Source organism: Camelus ferus, chromosome 35 (genome assembly GCF_009834535.1).
Source record: "Camelus ferus isolate YT-003-E chromosome 35, BCGSAC_Cfer_1.0, whole genome shotgun sequence".
In the NCBI taxonomy this organism is placed as follows: domain Eukaryota; kingdom Metazoa; phylum Chordata; class Mammalia; order Artiodactyla; family Camelidae; genus Camelus; species Camelus ferus.
The window spans coordinates 294,219-306,323 of record NC_045730.1 but is presented as its reverse complement, the minus strand read 5'-3'; the positions used below and the strand labels follow the sequence as shown (position 1 = coordinate 306,323).

The 12,105-nt window shown below is 47.9% G+C and overlaps 1 protein-coding gene across 1 annotated transcript in view; it reads left to right on the top strand.

The window, feature by feature from the left end:
* The window catches only part of DIP2C (disco interacting protein 2 homolog C), a 247,211-nt gene that overhangs the window by 111,758 nt on the left and 123,348 nt on the right, over positions 1 to 12,105 (top strand).

Below are 12,105 nucleotides of genomic sequence, written 5' to 3'. Positions count from 1 at the left end.
CCTGTCCTCCTTATTCTCTGGTTGTGCGGTGCATATATTGTGATACACATGTTACTTTGTAAAGATTTCCTCTAAACACACAGGTACTTGAATATCCAGCAGAGATTGTTGGTTCCAACAGTAAAGGAGAGATCTTTGTTTACAGTGCCTTCCACCTCTAATAAAGCATCAGTGGTTAGAGGATTGTATACATTACGCTTTATTGTTTACCTTTTGAATAAAAGGTATTATTAATAATTGCCACTTGATCAATGTTGGGCAAGATATTTAGAAAGCACAGTGTTTCCATAAGATAGAGATTTGTGCTATCATGGTTGTTATTATTCAATTAGGTAGCAGATTCATCAAAATTTTATCACATGTTATGTGCCAGGATTGTCCAGGTATTCTATTCCCAATAGCTCAGGGTAATTTTGACCTTGAAAGTGGTTTTTGCACAGGAGGCCTCAGGGTGTGTGCTGGAAGAATTCCTGCAGCTCATTGGTCTCACAGGGAAATAACCTTTGTACAGACTCATTCAAAATAACTAGTCTGCTGCACGTGAATTCTAGTGTATTATTTGCCCTCCCACCCTCTCCCCTCCAAAAAAAAAAAACACAAAAAAACAAAACCCTCTTTGACTACAAGCCTTTTTAGGACAGAACCATTATTTTAGAAAGCAAGCAAGATTTTTAAGTGTATGTGTACGTAAGTATTTAAATACATATATAACTTGAAGATAAAATGATATAAAAATCCTAGTATATTCTGCATCTTGAAAGCTATAAGATGGAGATAATATTCAGTCATTATTACCTTTCTGATAAAGTCTTTGTCTCCATTTTATTCCCATTACTTGCCTGGATGGAGCAATTTGTTTAAGAAAGTCACTGCAATCATTCATTTAGGCACCAATTTATGTCAACCTTTAAAAATGTTTTAAAAGTAAGAATACAACTTATTTAATCTTTCATTCAGCAAATGTTCAGTGATAGGGTCTGTGTCTGTTTCTGGCACATAGTAGGTATTCATAAGTATCTGCTGGATGAGAGAATGAATGAATGTAAAAGTAAAAGTCAGGATTCCTTCCATGGTGTTCAGGAATTTTGAGATAAAGCTTAGGAATCAGTGAAGCTTTTTCAGCAAGGCTGAGTGAAAGTGTGTTTGTAGCCGCTTCATATGTGATTCATTGTTGGGCAGCAGCAGTGTGCTCCTCCGATCCTGGATTCCCAGGTCACAGTGCCCCCTCTGATGCAGTGTTCTGTCCCCTCTGTTAGAAGAAGCCTCATTTCAAGGAGGAAAGCCAGGCTTCCTGTGCCTGGGACAGGCTGGATGCTGACCAGTGTCTCAGGCTCACTGAAAGGAGGAAATTGTTTACATTGACTTTTCCAGAATTAATGCCTTCCATGAAAGTAGGAAGTCATTCTCCATGTGTCCACAGTTCTTTGTGAGCTTGGGTAACCTTCATGAGAAGTAATCAGTTTGCAAGTAAATCATACAGTACAGAGAAACTTAATAATCGTTCATGGAGTTTCAAAAATTTTTGTCAATTATTAGCCAGTAGATTTCAACAAATTCTCATAGGCTCCTTAACTCAGTGGCACAGTGATAGTTTTTTTTGGCTTCACCTGTCCCTGGGGTAAAGTGTGAGTTGGCACTGAGCTGCTGATGGAAGATTAAACACTCGGGAAGATACGGCGGAAGGTGAGCTGACTTCCTACTTGAAGAGTTTTATTGAGCTGAGAAGAAATGGGCAGAAATTGAATTTCAGGTAAATAAAATGTAAGTCAAACAGTTATTGATGGACAGAAAGTGCCCTTCTGGCTGGTTACCACATCCTGCAGGAGTAGGAGGTGGCTGGGAATGGGGACCGGAGGGCTGTCAGAGAGAGTGAGTTACCCAGCCGGCAACAGAAGTCCCCTGCCTACAACAGCAGGGTTCAGAGGAAATGCTGCAGAGACTGTCCTTCAGTTGATTATCTCGTGTTCAGACCAAGAATCCTTTCTTGGACACAACGTTTTGTAGATGTCTTGTTCCTTTCCCTGCCTTCAGTGAAGCAAGAAGGGATATTGGCCTGAAGGGTACAGAAAAGATTGCTGGGAAGTCAGTCACCCGGACAGTGGGACGTCAGAAAACCTAAGGGTATGTAAAAGTCTTCACAGTTATCTTCCCTCTCCTAGCCTGTTCCAAAATAACTAATTTTGTGGCACTTCTGAGATTCCACTTCCCAATATACGATAGTTGCCTCAAGATATACCACCTCTGCCTCCTTCCATGTTCCCTGGATGGTGTAAACCCCTCCCTGAGGACTGTCATAGCGAAGCTCGTCTTACCACTGTGACCGCTAGAGGGGTGTTGGGCATCTGGCTTCCACAAACCAGGTTTATCGAGACCCGCGTAGTCGATGTGCATTACCGGGTTGATCACGTGTAAGTCTGTAGCGTGTAAGCACTGGGGAGAAGACAGAGTAGTCAGCTGACCGCAGCACCAAACAGGGTTTACAAGCTGAGATGGCTGTTGGTGAGGACTTGCACTGAAGTCTGTAAAAAGAAAAGTAGCTGCCAGAGAGGAACGACCGGAAAGGACTGGAAGAGACAAAATGTGTGTTGTCTCCTTGCCTGCGAAGCTTTAAAAGAAATCTGCAAGATACACTTGAGTATCTTTTGTTTTTTTTCTTCAGTGAAAGATTCATTTACTTGAAAAAGTACAGAATTGTTTCCACTGGACAGATATTCAAAATTTATGAACAGTTTCTAGGGGTGGGGAGGGAAGGATTCTCACGGTGGATTGTTGTTTGGGGGCTTTTTTCTCCCCCATTTACTTCCGCTTAAACACTTAAGCTCATTGTGCCATAAATGAGAAAGTAAGTGTGTGTGAGTGTGCATTTAAGTACTTACAAAGGAAGGGGGTCTTCGGGGTTTACCCAGTGGTGCAGTGGCTCGACGTCCAGCTGGTGCAGTGGTCTGATGTCCAGCTAGTGCAGTGGCTCGATGTCCTCCTGCATGAGTCCATGTGAGTTCTGGCGACACAATTTATGCAGCTGCTCTTTAAATCTTGTGGTAACAGTGCCTTGTTGCTGCTCAAAAGAAGCACAGTTTTCGCCCTTGTTCTGCCTCTAAATAAAAGGGTTGTCTGATTTTTGAGGGGGCGCCCTTTGTCTACCACCCACAAGGGGCAGGCCAGGGGTGGTCCCCACTGTCGAGGCTCTGTGGTGGGTGTGTTCACTCTGTGATGTCTGCTGGTTATGGGGGGACAAGAAAGTAGAAGTGTAAAAGGGCAGTGTGATTGCCTCGGGCCAGGAAGCTGGTGCACAGAACCTGGGCCTGGGCTCACCTGGCGTGCCGTGGCCTTGCGGGACTGCGGGCTCCTGGTGGGGGCAGTGAGACCACCTCCCGGTGGGCACAGGGAGGAGACTGGGCTTCTGATTAAGAAGAGGATTTGGTGGCCTGAGGTGGGGTGGGGGGATCTGCCTGGACGCCAGGCAGGGATGGCAGCCCCTCCCGGACGTCAGGAAAGCACCCCTCACTGTGGGCTGGACACCCTAGTCACCAACCTACTGCCACACACTCAAAGGGGAGTCTTAAACCATGCTTTGCTCCTATATATATTTTTTTGTTTCCTATTTTTATTTATTTATTTTTTTATTGAGTTGTAGTCAGTTTGCAATGTTGTGTTAATTTCTGGTGTACAGCACAATTTTTCAATCATACATGAATATACTTTATTCATTTTTACATTCTTTCTCACTGTGCTTGCTCCTATAATTTTAGGGTTAATTAAAATGATCTGATTTCCATAAGCTGCGTTTTCTTGTCTTTCTCCCTCCCATTCTCTCATGATCTGGTGGTGAACCCCCTGTCGTCCTCATGTTGAACCCCTGGTCCTCTCAGCATTCCCTGTCTCCCCTCCTCACCCCAGCCTTGCCAGTCTCAGCAGGACTGGACCCCACCTGCTCCTGGGCCATCTTGCTGGCGCTTCTTCTGTCCCTTCACGTGTGTGCTTTCCTCTCCTTCATGTCGTCTCTCTGTAGTCTCACCTCTCAGTGGGGAGCCCTCGTGGTCAGCCCCTCCCATCCTGGGTCTGCTTTGCACCCCTGCTCTCACTGCCGAGCATGTTGAGACGTTGCAGATCCGAGTCGGGATCCTCACTGCACAAGTGGGAAAACTGAGGGCTGGGGAGGTTGTGATCCAGGCAGGCTCACCAACAGGGAAGTGACCTCTGGAACCAAGCTCCCACCTCCCAAACCCACCCCTGGTGTCTTCTCCACGACACAGGGTTGTGCTGCTTGTGCCATGGTGGCCCTTCCTGTAGGATTACTTGGGGTCAGGGGCGGGCCCTCCCTTCTCCATCCCAGCTGGTGGCTCAGAGGGTGTCATCTGAAATGGCCAAAAGGGGATGAACCAGGCACGCTTTCTGGAGCTGACCTGGAGTTAGACTGTTTTCTTTGGGAACCTAAGAATCGAGGTTCCACGTGGACATGTGCTTTATCTGCGGGTCAGGATGACAAAAATCACGAAGTGCTGGTGAAAGAGATCAGAGTTAAATACCATGTTCATAGATCAGGAGACCCAATGTGTATCGATGTCAATTCTCCCTAAACTGACCTACAGAATTAAGGCAACTCCTGTCAAGTGCTCAGCAAAGTCTTCGGTAGAAATAGCTTTTCCTAAAATTTATGTGGAAAGGGAAGAGCCGTGGAATAGCTAAAGCAACTTTGACAAAGATTAAAGTGGGAGAAGACTCTCCCCCAGGGCTGAGGCTTACTGTGTAGCCACAGTCGTCCAGAGTGTGGGAGGGACAGACCCACAGCTGAGTGAATGGGGTGGGGAACTCAGATCTACACAAAATGCCCAGTTAATTTTTGACCAAGAAACAAAAGCAATTCAATGAAGGAGGGATGACCTTTTCCATAAATCATGTTGGAGCAATTGGATATCCATAGACCAAAAAAGAAGAAGAAGAAGAATTTAGACCTGGATCCCACACCTTATGCACAAAATTAACTTAAGGATCAGAGATCTCAGTGTAAAATGTAAAACTACAACACATCTAACAAGAAACAAATCTTTAAGTCTGAGGACCAGGCAAAGAGTTCTTAAATCGGAACTAAAAGCACGATCCCTCAAAGGGAAAATCGAATTGGACTTTATCAAGATGAAAGGTTTTGCTCTGGGAAAGCCCCTGGAAGAGGATGAAAAGACGCAGCAGCTGGAAGCCCACATACCCAGCAGAGGACTTGTATCCACAGTGTGCAAAGAGCTCCCAGAACTCAACAGTGTTGCCAAAAATCCAGTCAGAAAACAGGCCACAGTCACGTGCAGACATCTCACCAAAGAGGACGTGCAGGTGGAGACAACGTGAGGACGAGCTCCACGTGGTTAGGGAGGGTTTAGGGAAAAGCAGATTAAAACCGCTGAGAGTCCCCGTGCACCTGTCAGATTGGCAGAAGTGAGAATTGCAGCGACACCAGACCCTGGCGAAGATGCAGACGCACTGTCTGCGGGGACTGCTGGGCGCTGTGCTTCCTCATTGCCTGGGACCCCGGCTCCTGCCTGTCTCCCCCTGAGCACCGCGCTCTGAGGCTGCTTCCTGGGACTCTGACTCCCTGGTGCTGGAACAAAAGCAGGGGAGCAAAGGCCGGAGCTGCTGCAGGCCCTCAGGGCACCGTCTCAAACGGGTCTGAAAAAGCGAACTGCAGGTGGGAGAGGCAGGAGGCACGGCCCTCACTCGCTCCTCCTGACTCTCACAGGGGTCAGAGTGAAGTGACGGTACCCGGACCTTAGTGGCTGCAGTCAAGATTTCAACACAGGGCATGTTTAAAATATATATATTTCTCTTTCTAATCATGCCGTTAACTAAATATTTTAAGGAACTATATGGTCATTCACGTAAACATAAAAATCCCACTCATGTTAACTTGTAGTTCTTTGGAATTTTTTCCCATCATACTGAGTAGTTGAGTAAATGTTGGTGATTTTATAATCCTAGAGAAAGGTCTATATTTATCCTGATTCCCTTATTTAAAACATCCTTATGAAATTCAAATGTCTAAATTTTTACATTGGAAATGCAGCATAAACCCAAGAAAAATGAGAGCACCATAAATACGGCAGTACAGACAGTGACGAAGGAAAACACAGTAATTGTGAAGTGGGGTGATGCCGGTGAGATGTGGGCCCAGGCTCTGGAAAGACTCTAGGCCCTGCTGCTGGCTTTGTGCCCCACCTTGAAAGCAGTGAGCCGCCCTGGACAGGCTCTGGGGAGTGAGTCACTCGGCCTGGTTGCCCTCTTAGCGAGAGTTCAGCCTGGCTGCACGGAGGGTGGCAGATGGAGGGGTCGGAGATCCAGAGCTGATGGCGCCTGGGGTCGGGGGCCCTGAGGATAAGAGACTCAGGTGGACACCTGAGAGGTGGGTGTTCGGCGTTTCCTCCTCTCTCCTGTTTGCTGGCCCAGCCAGGAGGCACTCTGGAGCTGGAGCCATGCACAGATTTAAACGTGTAATGGATGCCACATGAGTACTGGGTTTTTAAACTGCATTTCCTTACCTGCTTCGTGCTTTCTGAGACATTTCACCCTCCATGTGTTTGATCTTTTCAACTACGGCAGAAGGTAGCAGGTGTTACTATCTATTTTATCTCTGAGAAAGATGAAACCCAAGAAGTTAGCTGACACGTGGGCTCCCACCCAGTGTTCAGGCAGGGAGAGATCCCTGGTCTGCCTGCTTCTTCTCCCCTGGACAGGTGGGTTCTTGCCAGGACAGCAAGTTTCTTTCTGCAGAAAAGAAAACTTGTCCCAGAGATGACTAACGCACCTCCAGCAGCTGAGAGGGCTGTCAGGGGTGCTCCCTGAGCCTTATAAAGCCATTGGCATAGAGAGAAGTGTTCCGAAGGTTCCTGACAGCCATGAAACTCCAAACATGGAAATGATTGCTTTGTTATGTAAAGCATTCATTCCAGCATTGAATAATAAAATAAACTCCTGACACCAAGAATGGAAACCGTCCCCGCTAGGCTGTCTGTTCACTCTGTGTTGAGCCAGCTGTGGAGGTGGCTCTGGGGCACATACCCCACTCCTGGGCACTCCAACTCTGTGGATTTCCCATTCTGACCAGACACCCACAGGGCTCTGTGCAGTTTCCCGTGGGGTCTGAGTTTGCCAGAATGAGACCAGGAAGGAAAAACAGGAGCTGCAGTGTCACCTCCCCTTTTGCATTTCCTGGGCCTGTTTTTCCTTCACTTTTCTAAGACTCGGGGTTTGCCCGGAAGCTCTGGACTACAATATAAGTAAGAGAAGAATTCTTCCTTGGGGGAGGGGTGGAGGTCTCCATCTCAGTGAGATTCATCGGTGTCTGGGGGTTTCACTTGACTTGCATTTTCAGCCTAAATTTATGACTTGTCTGTAAATTTCTTTGTTACAGAACACATGAGAACTTTAATTTCTACTGTTGAAATTCTAAGTCTTAAGGAACTTCTTTGTCTGAGGATAATGATATGAATAACATCTTGATAAAGGAGAAAATGTTTCAAAAGACCACTTATATTTTCCCCTCACTGAGGTTACAAACCATCTTGCAGTTTTACTTTTCTGTCATACATTCTTATTCCTAAAATTAAGAGAGCTAAGTGAGTATCTTGAGCATTGAAGCATGGAAGGTATGCTCTTCGGACTTTTGTGTGGGGAATTCCTGAACAGGGGGTCCTCTGGTCCTTGTCCTTCAACACCAGCAACATCTGCTGCTTTTCAAGGAGCGGAATCGTGTGGATGCAGTGTGGGGGAAGCGATCCGCATGTCTCCTTGACATGTTCTTCTGGCTTCCAGGTTGAAAGAATACTGATTAACCTGCTGTAAACCATGGAGCAGCCTTTGCAGATGGATGGGTTTTGGTAAAACCTTTCTTAGAGATGTGAGATGTGGAGGAGGGTTCCTCTCCTTGAGTTTACAGCATTTCACCCTGAAGACTGCTCTTTCCAGACCCAGAGTGAGGAGCAGGGGGAGGCGCAGCTGGCCGATCCTTTAGCCTGAACGGACATGAAGCAAAGGAGAAACACTGTGTTTCCATGGCGATAGCATGGCATTGATGCCTGCCAGCCTCAGACAGAAACCAAGGAGGCGCCCTGGGTGGATAGAGTTGTGTCTGAAGCCAGCCAGGATAGCTTCCGTCTCCCATCCCTCTTCCTTCCGTCCATCAGTCATTGTCCTTTCAGTTTACGTCGTCTTTCTACACGTGTCTCATCTGTCTGTCTTCACTGCTGTGCTTTCCCCAAGTCCTCGCTGGTTGCTTCAGAACATAAGACCCCTGCTTGTACCACTTCATAATGAGTTGGCTGTGATCTGCTGGGCCTCTGTCGACAAGACGCTAAGGTAGCCCCGGTGTTGGAGTGACCGGAGAAGGAGACGCAGCAAGGGCACCACGGTAGCCCTGATGCTCCGGCCCCTAAGGAACTGGGATGCTCTGGGTAACACACAAGCACTTTAGTGATCAACCGACGTTGGCCTCCCCTCTGTCCTTTCCCCACGTGGCCCCTGAACAGTTAAATGACCACCAGGTGGGGACCCTGGTGAGGGAAGCAGCTCCTGCCCAGTGACTTCCTTGAAGTCCCTCCGTATGGTTGTGTCCTTTACTCCTTTGTGACTAACTCCCTCAGCACACAGTCCTGGTCTGTAAAACAGAGGGGTCACTTGGTTCTGTAGTGCACTGACTCATGAAGGTGTCACACCTGTCTTTGAAGATAAGCCACTCATACGTGTTGCAGAAGTAAACTGGAAGCAGTTGTCTGAGGCCTCACGAGGAAACCACCACAGAGACTCCATGTGGCCTAAGCTCAAGGCAGGGATGGTAGTAAGATGGGACAGGGTCTTGGGGGGCTGAAAGCAGGCAGTGGGCTGCGAGGGTGTCCCTGGGGAGTGTGTGCTGAGCAGGACACCCAGGTGGCGAGAAGCTGACTGTGTGGTGGAGGCTGGAGTGGATACTCCAGGTGTGGCTTCCATGGTAACAGACTGGGACTTGGACAGAAAGTGTTTTCTTCTCAGACTCGGGGCCCTGGGTGAGAAGCGTAATTACTGTCTGTGCCTCAGTTTCCTACCAAAGTAGCAGTTTTTATAAGAATGAAAAGAGATGACTTAGGACACGTAGGATGGGGCCTGGGAGTAAATGCGTCTGGCTTTGCAGGCTGTACAGTGTGTGTGGTGCTTACGAGGTACACGGCTGTGTGTCTGCTGGTAAAACTGTATTTGCAGGAATAGCCCACAGGCTGGGTGTGCAGCCCCCGATTCAGATGGAGTTTGGGAGGCACAGAAGTTACTCAGTAGCATCTCCCCTCTTCTGGGTTTCGAGAGAGGATGCAAGCCTGGATTTCCGAGTGGCATCCGGAGGTTCTCCGGGCTGACTGCTCAGTGGCAGAGCTGGCAGTGGAACTGCACTGAGCACCTGTGTCGCCCGTGTGGGGTGCTGGCTCCGCCCCCACCAGCCCCTCCTGAGTCCCGGCGTCAGGAACTGGAGTGGACACCCCACGTGGCTCACGGTGACACCACCCCTCTAAGAGGAGCCATGGTTTCAGGGGGAAGTGCCTGTTTCCCTTTAGTCCAGGTCTTAACTGGAGCATTCCAAAGTAAGACCAGATTCTAAGTGAGAGGGAGGAGTGGGTATCCTTTGAGAGTGGCTTCAAGGGAACTGTCCCCCCCACCCCCAACCTTAGTTTAATGCTCATCTGAGGAATTTTTAAAACTTGACTGAACTTTAGTCTTTTAATTTTAGTACCAGCTTATTTAAGCAGGTGATTCTCAGCCTTTACTCTGTGTTTCCTATAGATTCTTCCTTCTTGTTGTAGGCATTTCTTTTCCACTCGGAGAAGACCCTTCAACATTTCTTCTAGGGTAGGCTGGGTACCAATGAAGTCTTTTAGTTTCTGCTTGTCTGCGAAGTTCTTTGTCCTTCAGTTCTGGGTGATGACTTGGCTGGGCAGCATATCCTAGGTTGCAGGTTTTTCCCTCTCAGCACTTTGAATATATCGAGACGCTTGCTTCTGGCCTCAAAGTTCCTGCAGGAAAACCAGCTGACGGCCTTGGGAGGGTTCCCTGGAACTGACTGTTTTTCTCTTGCTGCCTCTACGGTTCTCTGTCTGTAACTTTTGCCATTTTAATTATGATGTGTCTTGGGGTGGGTGTCTTGGGGTTCATCCTGTTTAGGACCCTCTGTGCTTCCTGTACCTGGATATCTTTCTTTCTTGATAGTGGCAAGTTTTCAGCCATAATTTCATTAAATGCATATTTGACCCCTTCTCTCTTCTTCTGGGGCACCTGGAGTGTGAGTGTTGGTACAGCTGATGTTGTCCAGGAATCTCCTACACTGTTCTCATTTAAAAATTTTTTCTTTTTACTCTTCTTACTGCATGATTTCCATTGTTCTGTCTTGCAGATTGCTGATGCGTTCTTCTGTATCATCTGGTCTGCTTTGCATTCCTTCTAGTGTGTTTTTCATTTCAGTTATATTCTTCAGTTCTGAGTGGTTTTTGTTTCATTTTTTTCCTTTAATTTTCTACTTCCTTGTTAAAATTCTCACTGTGTTCATCTATTTTCCCAAGTTCAGTTAGTATTCTTACTATTAATGCTTTGAATTCTTTATCTGGTAAGTTGTTAATTTTTGTTTTATTATTTATTGTGAGCACAGGTCATGTCTTCCCCCGGGGTGTGCTGGCAGTCGGTCATCTTGGTAGAAGGAGGGGCTGAGCCAGGTGGGAGCTGGGCCCCCTGCTGCCCAGTGGCCATCACAGGGTCGGGTCCCAAGTTGCAGGACCAGAAGCCCTGAGGGTCAGGTCAAGCCTGCCCCTTTAAGTGTATGTTCTTCCCCCTCCTGACACGAGGATCCCCTCCCAGAGTTGTCTGTGCAGGGCCACTGATCCACGGGCCCTCCCACTGTGAAGCCGATGGGCTGAAGTGGCTGGGCTTTGGCTGGGTGTGAGCCAGGGTAGCTGGGAGCAGGCGCACCACTCAGGAGGGTTCGTCCCTTCACTGTGTCTGACCCCAGGACCAGGGTGCCCAGGCTGTGGCTCGATTCACTCACTCCCCATGGAGGAGCTCCGCCCAGGCTCTCCCTTTTTTTCTGAGTCTCCTCCTAGGGGTACAGGCTCCGACCTCCCCACTTCTCTTCCTTTCCTGCCCGATTCTCTGTGGGTCTTCCCCCCAACCTGGTCAGGCAGGACTCTTTCTGCCAGTTTCCAGTCATTTTTCAGTGAGAATTGTTCCACGTGCAGAGGTATTTTTGATTTGCTCATGGGATGCAGTGCCATCGTGGTCTCCTTAGAAGCTGAGCTGAGCTTCCGGTGAAGCACAGCTGGAAGGGCTGGTTCACCAGGGCTGGGACTCGGTGCAGGGTTGTGCAGAGCAGCCATGGGGCCGGCGGGGAAGGGGCGGGCACCGGAGGGAAATACCCAGTAAACAGTGGGTGCCTACCCTGTGCTTATGGATCACGTTCCCACCAGCACACCCTCACGCATGCACTCCTTTCCCTGTTGCTTGCTTTCATTTTGGTCTGGGCGTCCTCAGCTGCAGGAAGCAAACTGGTTTTGAATTTCTAAATTGCTGAGCAGCAAAACAATTAACACAAAAACTAGTTTTCTCCATGGTTCATTATCTTCAAAGAGCGGTCAGCCTGTTTAGCGCCCCGAACGCTCAACAGTGGCAGAGGCGTTTTCATGTGTCCGTGTTGTCTACAGCTGCAGGGGCACACACTCGTCATGCCTTTCAAGACTGTCGAGACTGTGCAGTGAGCCGTGAGCTGGTCGGGTCAGGTGCCCTGTGGTTTGATCAGACATAGTGAGCATCGTCACTAGGGAAAGATTTACCAACTTGTGTAAGACCCATAAAACTTTCCACTTGTTTGCTATGTTTTTATTAAAGCTTGAGTTTAGTACTTTGATGATTTGATCAGTATATTAGGGGGAAAATGAACAGACTACGAAAAATTCAAGGATGCAAATCAGCATTTGGGGTGTGTTCGAGTTTGTAATTGGGAAAGGCTGTTGCACATTATAGAGATGGTTTGTCCCGGGAACTTGGCATTCAGGAAAAAATGTCAGCCTAGCTGTGGCCCTCGAATCTCTGGCTTTAGCAATTTAATTCCTGTTTTAA